At 38.6% G+C, this 11,350-nt stretch overlaps 1 pseudogene; it reads left to right on the forward strand.

Annotated features, from left to right (window-relative positions):
* Nucleotides 1-997: 997 nt before the first annotated feature.
* On the forward strand, nt 998-2,093 carry LOC102834394 (annotated as a pseudogene).
* Nucleotides 2,094-11,350: the final 9,257 nt, after the last annotated feature.

Here is an 11,350-nt window from a genome sequence, read left to right on the forward strand (position 1 = left end):
CAGTCCCCTTTGTTAGCCACAACTTAATCCTGGCAAAAGTTTAACAACATAGTTAAAGGTATGTGTTAATTTGGCTGGGCCATGATTCTCAGTTATGTAATGATGATGAAATTTGGCAGTTATGTACAATGTAGTCATTTCCATTTTGTGATCTAATGTGGTGATGCTCTATTTTCGTATAACAGTGATTTTTGCATAATGGAACTTAACCAGGTACTAAGTGAGGAGTGAGGATAATCATGACTTTTGAAGCATCCAGACTTTGAAGAATTGCTAATTTCAAAGTGATCCAAGAACAAAAGAAACAGTTTCTCAAAGGTTATTTATTAAACAAATGGAAACTGAGAAACAATATACCATTTTTCTTCCTCTCTGTGGAATCACATCTAACTCTGGATTTTTCAATGTCATAACTTGTCTGTATTTATACAGCCATTTTCGTCTCCTGTTATTTGATTCTCCTGATCTGACACTTATATACATTTTTCTTTTGTCATGTTATCATTCTCAGACTATGATTGAATTATTAGGAAGTAGGCATCCTGGTGTGGTACTGTCAGATAAGCACTGGACTGCTAACCAGAGGCTGATGGTTTAAACCCACCAGTCACTCTGTGGAAACCCTGTACAGAGTTGCTAAGAGTTGTAACCAATTTGACGGCACTTAACAACAACATGGTCCTGAAATGGCTGAAAACCACAAGGCTGGCAGTACGAGCCTAGCAGCCACACCACAAGAAACAGACTAAGTTTTCTGCTTCTGCAAAGATTTACCATCTTGGAAACCCTATATAGGGTCGCTACAAGTCAGAACAAATTGGATGGAATTAACAGAAACAACATGACCCTGAAAATTAGGCCAACATAAAAGGAAAATGTTTTTGAGTTCCCCTATTTCCCTTATAAGCTAAAACATATTTAGACAATGATCCATTTCCCCCACTCTCTTTTGGACAGTATCTAGACTTTGTTTCAATATGCTAGGCAGAGGCACATCATGGCAGCACTGAGCAGTGTCCACTGGGTGACCTGAGTGCTGGTCACTGCCCCAAACCCTAGAGTATGGAGGGGCCTGTGCACCTTGGCCACCGTGCGAAACTAGGCCAAGGACATGAGGGTGGAGGGTGCCTTCCCAGTGACTATACTGCCCAGGGATGGTGTGGGCCCTGAACGCCATCAAGGAGGTGTTCGAGTGGCTGCTCTCCAGAAGCACCACCTGAGTGAGGTGCAGAATATAGCATCTGAGGAGAAGCTGGAGCAAGTGCTGAGTTCCATGAAGGAGAACAAGGTGGCCATCATTGGAAAGATCCATATGCTGATGGAGTATAAGGGGTACTAGCCTTCTATGACATGAGGCTGAGGCATAAGTTGGATTTGTTTGCAAACGTTGTGCGTGTGAAGTCCCTTCCTGGCTATAAGATCCAACATAACAATCTAGACCTGGTGATAACTGGAGAGCAGATGGAAGGGGAGTACAGTTCTCTAGAACATAAGAATGCGAAGGGTGTGATTGAGTGGGTGAAGATTGTCACTTGAATCAAGTCTCAGCGGATTGCAAAGTTTGCCTTTGACTATGCTACCAAGAAGGGACGGGCCAAGGTCACAGCTGTGCACAAGGCCAACATCATGAAACTTGGGGATGGGTTGTTCCTGCTGTGCTGTAGGGAAGTTGCTGAGCTGTATCCCAAAATCAAGTTTGAGAAAATGATCATAGGCAACTGCTGCAGAACCCTTACCAGCAATTTGATGTGCTTGTGATGCCCAATCTGTGTGGGAACATTACTGACAATCTGGCTGCTGGCCTGGTTCCTGGGGAGAGCTACAGTGCAGAGTATGCAGTCTTTGAGACGGGTGCCAGGCATCCATTTGCCCAGGCAGTGGGCAGGAATATAGCCAACCCCACAGTCATGCTGCTTTCAACCTCCAACATGCTGAAGCATCTCAATCTCGAGTACCTCTCCACCATAATTGCAAATGCGGTGAAGAAGGAGATCAAAGTTGGCAAGGTTCAGACTCGAGACATGGGCGGCTACAGTACCACATCGGACTTCATCAAATCTGTCATCGGCCACCTGCACCCCCATGGGGGCTAGAACCCTTTATTCCTTCCAACCTCACAAGGACCATACACCTATACATCCCTTCTGTATTTGAACCAGAGCCTTACCTCGACAGCGGACCATAATCACTGTTCTGAGCCAAGCCTAGGTTGTCCTAGGTCTGGCTTAGGGAACTATTGGGTGGTGGGTTTCTTAAGGATGGGGCCTATAGGCCACAGGTATGATGACAGTTCTCCCCCATAGGTTCGAACCTCTGACATGGGTAGTTATGTCACCTGCCACGACTTCACTGAGGCTGTCATTGCTGCCCTGCTCTGTTCATAGGTCATGCCTGCCCCTGTATTAAGGTGCTCAATAAAACATATGTAACAACAACAAAAAAATGCTATGCTGCACACACACACACACACACACACACACAATCAGCCTATGCTGTCCTCTTTGCTATCAGTGATTCCCCTGCTCTTTCATCCCTTATACCTATTCATCAAATCTTACAGATTCCTCCTTCACCAGGTTCCTAGATTTGTTTTCCAACTAATTTTATATTTTCTTTTCCATCCTACATTAATTACAAGTCTAATTGTTATCAAATACCATTTTATATCAAGTCACTTTCCTTCTAAAAACTCTTTTCACTATTTATTACTAGCTGTTATCAAATTTAGGTATTTATCATTGAGGATAACTCCTGGTGTGGTGCTGTAGAATTGGCAATGGATTGTGAACCACAAGATTGTCAGTTCAAACCCAGCAGATGCTCCTTGGAAATCCTATGCAGCGTCGCTGTGAATAGGAACCGACTCGGTGGCACTTAACAACAACAACAAAGCACTGAGGATACATCTGTGAGAATCAGCCTTGTCAGCATGCCTTTATTTTCTTAACCAGTATGCTCTCCTACTTTCTGTCAGAGGTCATATTCGTTGAGTTTTATCTTTTGTTACTGCCGAGGGCCATGCCCACTTACACAAAACAGGGCTGTTCTGAATAGAAACTGGATTTTAGGAAGTGAAATAGGTCTGCTTTGCCCTTCATTTTTGATCCAGATACATCATGAAGGTGGTTTCTACTTTGATCTTATTATATGAAAGTCTTCATGGTCAGCCTCCTGTTGTGGTTTAATATTTCAGAATGCCTGCAGAGCACATGCCCAGACCTGACTGAGTCTGTTAGAGGCTCTGAGATGACACGGCTTCATAGTCTCTCCAAAATATCATTCAAAATAAACAATGCTAAACCACAAAATACATGTAAGAAAGTCTAACAAAGTTCTGATTATTGTTCACTAGATGACTTCCATTGTGAATTTGTTTTTTTAATAAAAACTTTTTTGAATTTTTCTTCTTTTTTGTGTGCGCCAGATTTGCTAAGCTCTAAACAGATAATTGGTTGGTCCACCATCCCTCTAAGGAACCTAACTGTCAAAAAAAGTCAGTTGATATTTGTGGGGGACGGGCAAGACTTTACATCACCATTATTAAGGTTTTTGTAGTGGTTACGAATCGGGCTGCGAACCTTAAGGTCAGCTGTTCGGAACTACCAGCGGCTCCGTGGGAGAAAGATGAGGCTTTCTACTCCCGTAAAGATTTACACCCTCGGAAACCCTGTACAGGGTCGCTATGGGTCAGAACCAACTCGACGGCACTTAACAACAACAACAAGGAAAAATGAAAGTAGTGGTCCTTAAGCTGAGGAAAATAGTGCCAGCCCAACTAATTCAGGGACAATTCAGTGATTAGAAAAAAGTCTCCTTTAGATTTTAGATAAGCAAATGAGAATCTGAAAAGCACAATTTAACTTGAACAATTGTTCTCTCAGGACCATAGTTCCAGGAGACAGACAGGTCAAGTGCCATAAAGACAATGTTCTACATCCTGTTTTGTTAAGTAGCAACTGTGGTCTTCAAAGCTTGTAAATGCATATCGATGGTGCAACAATTGACCTTACCCTGTCTGGATCAATTAAGTGAAAACAAAAGACTCAAGTAACCATACTAGCCCTGAGAGCAGAAGAGTGACATGTTACCTGGCTTCCACTACTGACCCTCTGATTGGGATCACAAGGGGAGGTCCTGGGCAGATTGGGAGGAAAATGTTGAACAAAATTCAAATTTATAGAAACACCAGGCTTACTGGTCTGATAGACACTGATAGAACCCATAAGACTATGACCCTTAGATACCCTTCAAACTTAGAAATGAACCCATTCCTGGAAACCATCTTCCTTCCAAACAGTAAGGCAGGCTTATAAGGTGAACAACACCCATGAGGAATGTACTCTTCAGAACAGTCTACCATTTGAGACCATAAGGAGAGCATTTGCCCAAAAGGAAAGCTTAGAAGGCAGGAAGGGGCAAGAAAGAAAGACAAATGGAAACCAGGAACCTAGGGAGGAAGTGGGAAGAGTGCTGACACATTGAGGGGACTGCAACTAATGTCATTTAAAAAAAAATGTGTACTGTTGAAGAGGAAACTAATTTGCTCTGTAAACTTTCACCCAAGTTATAATTTTTTAAATTGCAGCTGTTTTAACACATCAACTTAATTCTACCTAGGACCAAAATTCAAAATTTAGGACAATTTTTGTTTCCTGAATCCCTACACACCTAGATTAGTCCTACTTCCCAGCAATATCAGAGAAGATGGAAAACAGAACATTATTACCACTCCAGATAATAGCCCTTAAATAGAAGATCTTGATGAAAAAGTCAAATCATGTACAATGGATATATGTAAAAACAAGAGCAAAAATCTTGGTGAGATTATCTCTGTTGCTTTTTTCCTCATTCAATGGAGAGGAACTAATATTCTCCTTCTCTGAAACTGGATTGAAATCAAGAAACTTAAGTCTAAGTCCTAGTACTGTCACGTTATTGACTTTGTCATTTCTGGCAAGTCATTTAACCTCTCTGAGACTATTTGCTCATCTGTAAAAGGGAAATAATAACAATAGCTAAATTAAACAACTATTGTGAGGACAAAAATAGCATATGAAATTAATATTATATCTTACTATTTCCTCTCTTGTTTTCCTATGGCACCAGACTGGCTACTTTCAACCAACTTCAATGCATTTTATTACCACATTTTCAAACATGTCATCTTAATCAATGTAACTGACTTCCTAAATACAAGAACTAAATTGAATAACTGGGCTTAGATTTTAAAGTAAATGGATCAAAACCTATTAATACACAAGCATCTGTATAAAACGTCTCTGGGAGAAGAGCTAGAGAAGAAACTAATGATAATAGTTACCTAAGGGAAGAGGAATTCAATAATTGTCAGACAGAAATAAAGAAACTAAAGTTTACCGTGCATCTTTTGAACTTTGCACTTACTCCAAAAATTTTTAGATTGTATGCTATAAAATAAACTAGAGGAAATAGACCATCACATAGGTATGAAGTGCTGCCTGTTTTATCAACAAACTCTTAATTAAAAACTGCACCTAATCTGTTAAGGGTGGTGAAAAAAAAGTTGGAAATGAATAGTAGTGATGGCTGCACAGCACTGAAAATGTAATGATAATGAACTGCATTTAAAAAGCTGGAAATGGCATAGATTTTGTCACGTATATTTGTTGTACTTAGTTGCTGTGGAGTTAGTTCTGGCTCATACCTCCCCTGTGTATAACAGAATGAAACATCCTATGATCATGACTATTTTTAAACCCACTGTATATTTAACTATACAGTGCTGGGCAGTGAATAAGGAAGACCGTAAAAGAATTGATGCATTTGAATTATGGTGTGGGAGGAGAATATTGAAAGTGCCATGGGCTGTCAAAAGAACAAAGAGATCTGTGTTGGAAGAAGTGCAGCCAGAGTGCACCTCGGAGGCCAAGATGCCCAAACTTCATCTTTCATACTTTGGACATATTGTCTGGAGGGACCAGTCACTGGAGAAGGATATCATGTTTAGTAAGGTCAGAGAAACAGAGGAACTCTCCCAAGGAGATGGATTGGCACAGTGGCAGCATCAATGGGTTCAAGCATGACAACAATTGTGAGGTTGGCCTAAGACAGGGCAGTGTTTTGTTCTGTTATGCATATGGTCGCTACAATTGGTACCAACTTGATGGCACCTAACAACAACAACAACAATATTTAACTATAATAAAAAGTTAAAATACAAAACAGAACAACAACAAAAAACATCAAGAAACCCAAACCTTCATTTAATAGCTTCTAAACATTTTGTCACTTCAGAAACTTTTCTCTGAATATTTGATTTAAAAAGAAACAAAGAAAGAAAGGCACAGGGGTGGAGACTCATTTGTTAATTTTCATATATAATACAATCACACTGTTATTGTTAAGGTTCTAAAGTGTGTAAAGTGTGACCAACAAAATTAAAACCCAGGTGGGTAGACCACTGCAGGTATTAACTGAATTTGTAGCTAAAAAACAAACAAAAGGTTAATTTCCAAAAATGTGTAAAATGCTCCCATGAATCAACATTAGAAGTAACTAGCAAACCCCTCTAAATGGGAAAGTATTTGATCAGTCATTAGAAAGAGTAAAAAACATGGTTTTTAGACAGGACTAGAGCTCAACTTTACTACTACTAATTGTTTTAAATGACTAAAAAACCATTTGTCAACGTGTTCAATTGGCAAAAATCTGAAAGTTTGAAAATTTCTAATTACTCACATTCTTTCAGTTAAGCCAAACTTCTTAAGTCTTAGCCTACAGGATACTAAGGATCTGGTCTCCTAAATAACTTCATTTGTTAATCTCCCCTTTCTCATTCCACTCTATCCTTACCAGTCTCCTTGCATACCCTAGTGCCTTAAGACTTTTGAAATGGCAATTTCTTCTGTGTAGCATGTTTTCCCCCAGATCCCTGTATAGCTAACTCCCTCACTTCAAGTCTGCTCAAATATCACTGTCTCAATGAAGCCTACAATTATATAATTTAAATTGCAACCCATAACCTCTACACTCTTGATTTCTCTTACCTTGGTCTTTTTCTCAGAGCACATTCCAACTTTTAACAACTGAACTATTTCCATATTATGATTTTTGTCTTATTTAACCCTTCCCATCTCCCTGCCCCCATTAGAATATAGACCCTACCAGAGGCTGGACTGCTAACTGCAAGGTTGGTGATTCAAATCCACCAGCAACTCCTTGGAAACGCTATGTAGGGTCGCTATGAGTCAGAACTGACTCAATGAAATTTAATGATGACAACAGGGCAGGGAATTGGTCTGCCCTATTCATTTATGTTTCCCAATCATCTAGAACAATATCTGGGCCAGAACAGCAGTTTGAGAAATGTTTGTAGAGTGCGTGAACATCACACTCTCCTACATTGCTGGGGTAAACTGGTTTTTTACTATCACTGAAAGTCAGTTAGGCAATATTTCAAAATTGAAATTACATATGGCAGAAACTTTAATCTAGTACTTCCATTTTTAAGAATTTCATCCTAAAAATATGGTTGGCTATGTGTGAACTACACATGACTACAGTTACTTACTACAGTACTGTTTGTAAAAGCCAAAGACTAGAAACAGCTTAAATGCCCATTAATAGGATAAATACAATGAAATACTGAGCAGGAATAAAGCCTGAGGAAATACTTTTTGAACTAATATGGGAATGTCTCATAGTATAAATTAGGGGAGGAAGCAAAACTCAAGGTGAAAAAATAAAGAAACTAAAATGATAAAGACATAGACTGGTCAGTAATAGATCAAAGAGTAATACATTTTAATAGTATATGATGAAAATAAACCAAAATGATAATTAACCAAACTAAAAAATTTCAACAAATTGTTATCAAATTCAAATGTCAAAACATTTTTGCTTTATATATATACTTTAAAAAAATTCCATAAAAACATAAACCTATCTCTGAGGAAAACCTTATATAAAGATAATTCAAGATATCTGGAATAAATAGACTGTTAATGTCACTATTACATACTTCTTCAGCCCTGCCCAAACTGCTGAGGGGTAGTTCAGTCATGAGCAGTCTTCTCACTCAGGATGCTTCTCTCTGTGAATTTTGACATAATAAAGCAAAAATAAAATAAAATATGCATTGTTGTGCTTGCTATTTCCTGTTAGTATTACTCAAAAAATAATCATCAGCCTGGAGGGAAAAGGGCTGTCATATAAACCCAAGCAAAGATAAAGGAGTCATTCAGCCTCTTAGATGTGCTGGAGATTTAAACTGAATCCGAAACCTAGCCTTTGATGGTAAATTCCTTCATTGGAGTTGAAAAAAGTAAACCCATTCATTCACTTGTTCATTTAGTTTTAAATTTAAAATTTAAATACAAATATATTCTAGTTATTAGAGGCCTATTTCTTTTAAGAATCAGGGATCGTTCACACATCAAATCAAGGCCTTAAAAAAAGTTCTTTATGTTTTACTCTAATTCCACTTTATTTATGATATAGAATGAGTATTCGATCCTTTTAAAATATAAAACAAGTAAGGTAGACTAACTTTTAGGTAAGACATCTTCAAGTTTTGTATTTGATAAATTATTTGAGGCTAAATGTCACTCCACAATAATGTTTAATTACATGAGTTTGTTCAGGCAATTCAGCAACAGAGAAATTATAGAGTGGTGGTAGTGTGCTGTGGAGTGTCAGTTCTGACTCATAGAGGCCCTGCATAGTGTCTCTGAGATATAAATCTTTACAGGAGCAGAAAGCCTCATCTTTCTCCTGCAGAATGGCTGGTAGTTCCAAACTGCTGACCTTGAAGTTAGCAGCCCAACTCGTAACCACTATGCTACCAGAGCTCCATAATTATAGAGTAGATGTGCATTTATTCACATTAGAAGTAAAGAATAGATTGGATGAGGATCAAGGCAGACTAGCCAAGGATGTGGACTCTGGATCCAGATTACTTGGGTTTGAATCCTGGCTTTGCCATTTCAGTTGTACGACCCTAAGCAAGTCACTTTAATGTTTTGCTCCTTAGCTTCTTCATCTGCAAAATGGAGATCATTATACATAGGGTGGTTGTAGGGATTAAAAGCATTAATTGTATATTGTACTTAGATCAGTCTACCTCTTGGGAGTTTATCATCCTTCTACATGGCAGCTTATCAAGTATTCATCTAATTACAAATGAATTACATTCTCAGGAAGTACTGCTTGTAAAAATAGTTTTTTTCATATTGATTTCTGTTTAAAGTAGACAATGGGTGCTAAACAAACAAAATCTCCCCTCCTTAGAGCCATTTCAGGCTCTGAAGAGCTTTTAGAGGATAGATTCAGGAAAACTAAGAAGGGGACAGAATTTGCTGGAGTAGATCCAGCACCACATCACTTCAGACTTTTTTCTCACTAAAAGAGTTTTAAGGGAAAGGGAAGGAAGGAGAGGACAGTAGGGATTTTATAAAAATATAACATGAAACTATAAGAATTGGCTGCTACTTTATGCTTAAGATTATTGGCAATAAGTAGGTTTGGCCTTGACAAAAGGCACAATACTAACACTGCAACATTAATATTTACTTAGTCACTTTTGAATCTGCTCCAGACCTGTTTTTCAGGACTGGAACTTATCGAATGTTCTAGCATGCCTCAAAAACTCAATATTCACTATTTCTGTACATTTAAACTAAGAACTGTCTTCTCCGCTATACTATTCTAACTTATTAAAAATTTAGGGGTTTTTGGGGTGGGATAGGGATATATAAAATATATACTATTTCAACAATTTCTACATGTACAGTTCAGCCATATTAATTGCATTCTTCAAGACTAACTACCTTTCTTGTTATCCTTTATCCTAAATTATTTCACCATTACTACACAAACTCACTGCCCCATGAGTTGCTGTTGATAACTTGATTACATAGGGATAATTTCTAAAAAAAAGAACACAATGTTCAAGGCAGATATTCTTTTTTAACTAAACTAAATTATATTTTGTTTAAAGGTGATTTCAGGGGATAGTTTCCATCTCAGGTTTAAAGATTTCCTGAAGGCAATTATTTGGGGATTCTTTAAAGGTTTTAACAGCAAGACAGTATGTTCTGAGGTAATGAAAAGGATGGAGGTTGCTTAACGCTGGCATTATTTTAAGTCTGGAAGGAAAAAAAAAAAAAAGAGCATTAGTAGTTCTGAAAGGATTGGGTTTTTACCTGGTGTCGATTCCCTTGCATTTCTAAGTAGAAAGACAGCCCAAGAGCTTCCTCAGCCTGCAAACTGTTTGCCTGGGTTCAGGTTCTGACTTCATCTTCCTGACTCGAAACAGAGCCTGGGAGGCTAAAATGCGCACAGAGGGCTCAGGGTCATGTAGCATCTCTATCAGATCTAAGGGGTAAAAAAATCCAAGGATGGAGGCAAAGGTCCCAGAGGTCTATGGAAATAAACACTGGCCCAGACCCCAAACAATCAACATGCTTTGAGCAGCTGAGACAAGTCTATGTTTGAATACATCTGTGGATCAATTGCCAAATATTTCACTCCTTAAATTATACCTTAAGTTAAATCATTAAAACTTGCCAAGTTATATTGAATACTGTTAATCTCTAAATTGCTATGTTGGCCTTAGAGTGATTCTTAAATTATTATCCCTTTTAAATTAAAAAACAAATCTTTTTTTTTTTTTTTTATGTTTTATTGTGAAGTATGTGATAGTTTACATGGGTGAACATTAGCTTTACATTCATACTATTGCATATCCTTTCATTGCCATGGTTACAATCCCCTCCATGCATCATCAACCAACCAAAGGGTATACCCTGTAATCCTTGCCCCATACCCCCCAGATCTTCAAGCACACAGCCCCCTCCCTAGCTGGGTCTAGAGTCCCCAGCCGCTCCATCTCTCCACGTCATAGTCTCTGCCTCCATCTCTGGTGTCACTGTTTCTCTGGGAAGGGTCCTGCAATCTGCTTCTCTCCCTTGAGGGTCCCTGGACTGCAAAGTCAATCACTCCCCTCCTTTTGCTACAAAATGTCTACCTTTACATTTCCAATTCTCACAGTCAGTTCTGATAACAATTATATTCACTACTGTACCACATGAGACCTATCCTCATCTCCTTTCATCAGCCCCGCCCAGACAGATTGGATGCTACTCAGTGGAGATTCTATCTTCCTTCACACCCTCTGGATATAGACTCCCTCTTTTTTTAAAAATTAATGTTTTATTGTGAATTATGTGATAGTTTACATGGGAGAACATTAGTTTTACATTCTATCGTATATCGTTTCATTGCCATGGTTACAATCACCTTCATGCCTCATCAACCAACAAAAGGATATATCCTAAAAGCCTGCCCCCCCCCCACCCAGTCGTCAGCACAC

The sequence above is a fragment of the Chrysochloris asiatica genome, unplaced genomic scaffold (genome assembly GCF_000296735.1).
Source record: "Chrysochloris asiatica unplaced genomic scaffold, ChrAsi1.0 scaffold00296, whole genome shotgun sequence".
NCBI classification, from domain to species: Eukaryota; Metazoa; Chordata; class Mammalia; order Afrosoricida; family Chrysochloridae; genus Chrysochloris; species Chrysochloris asiatica.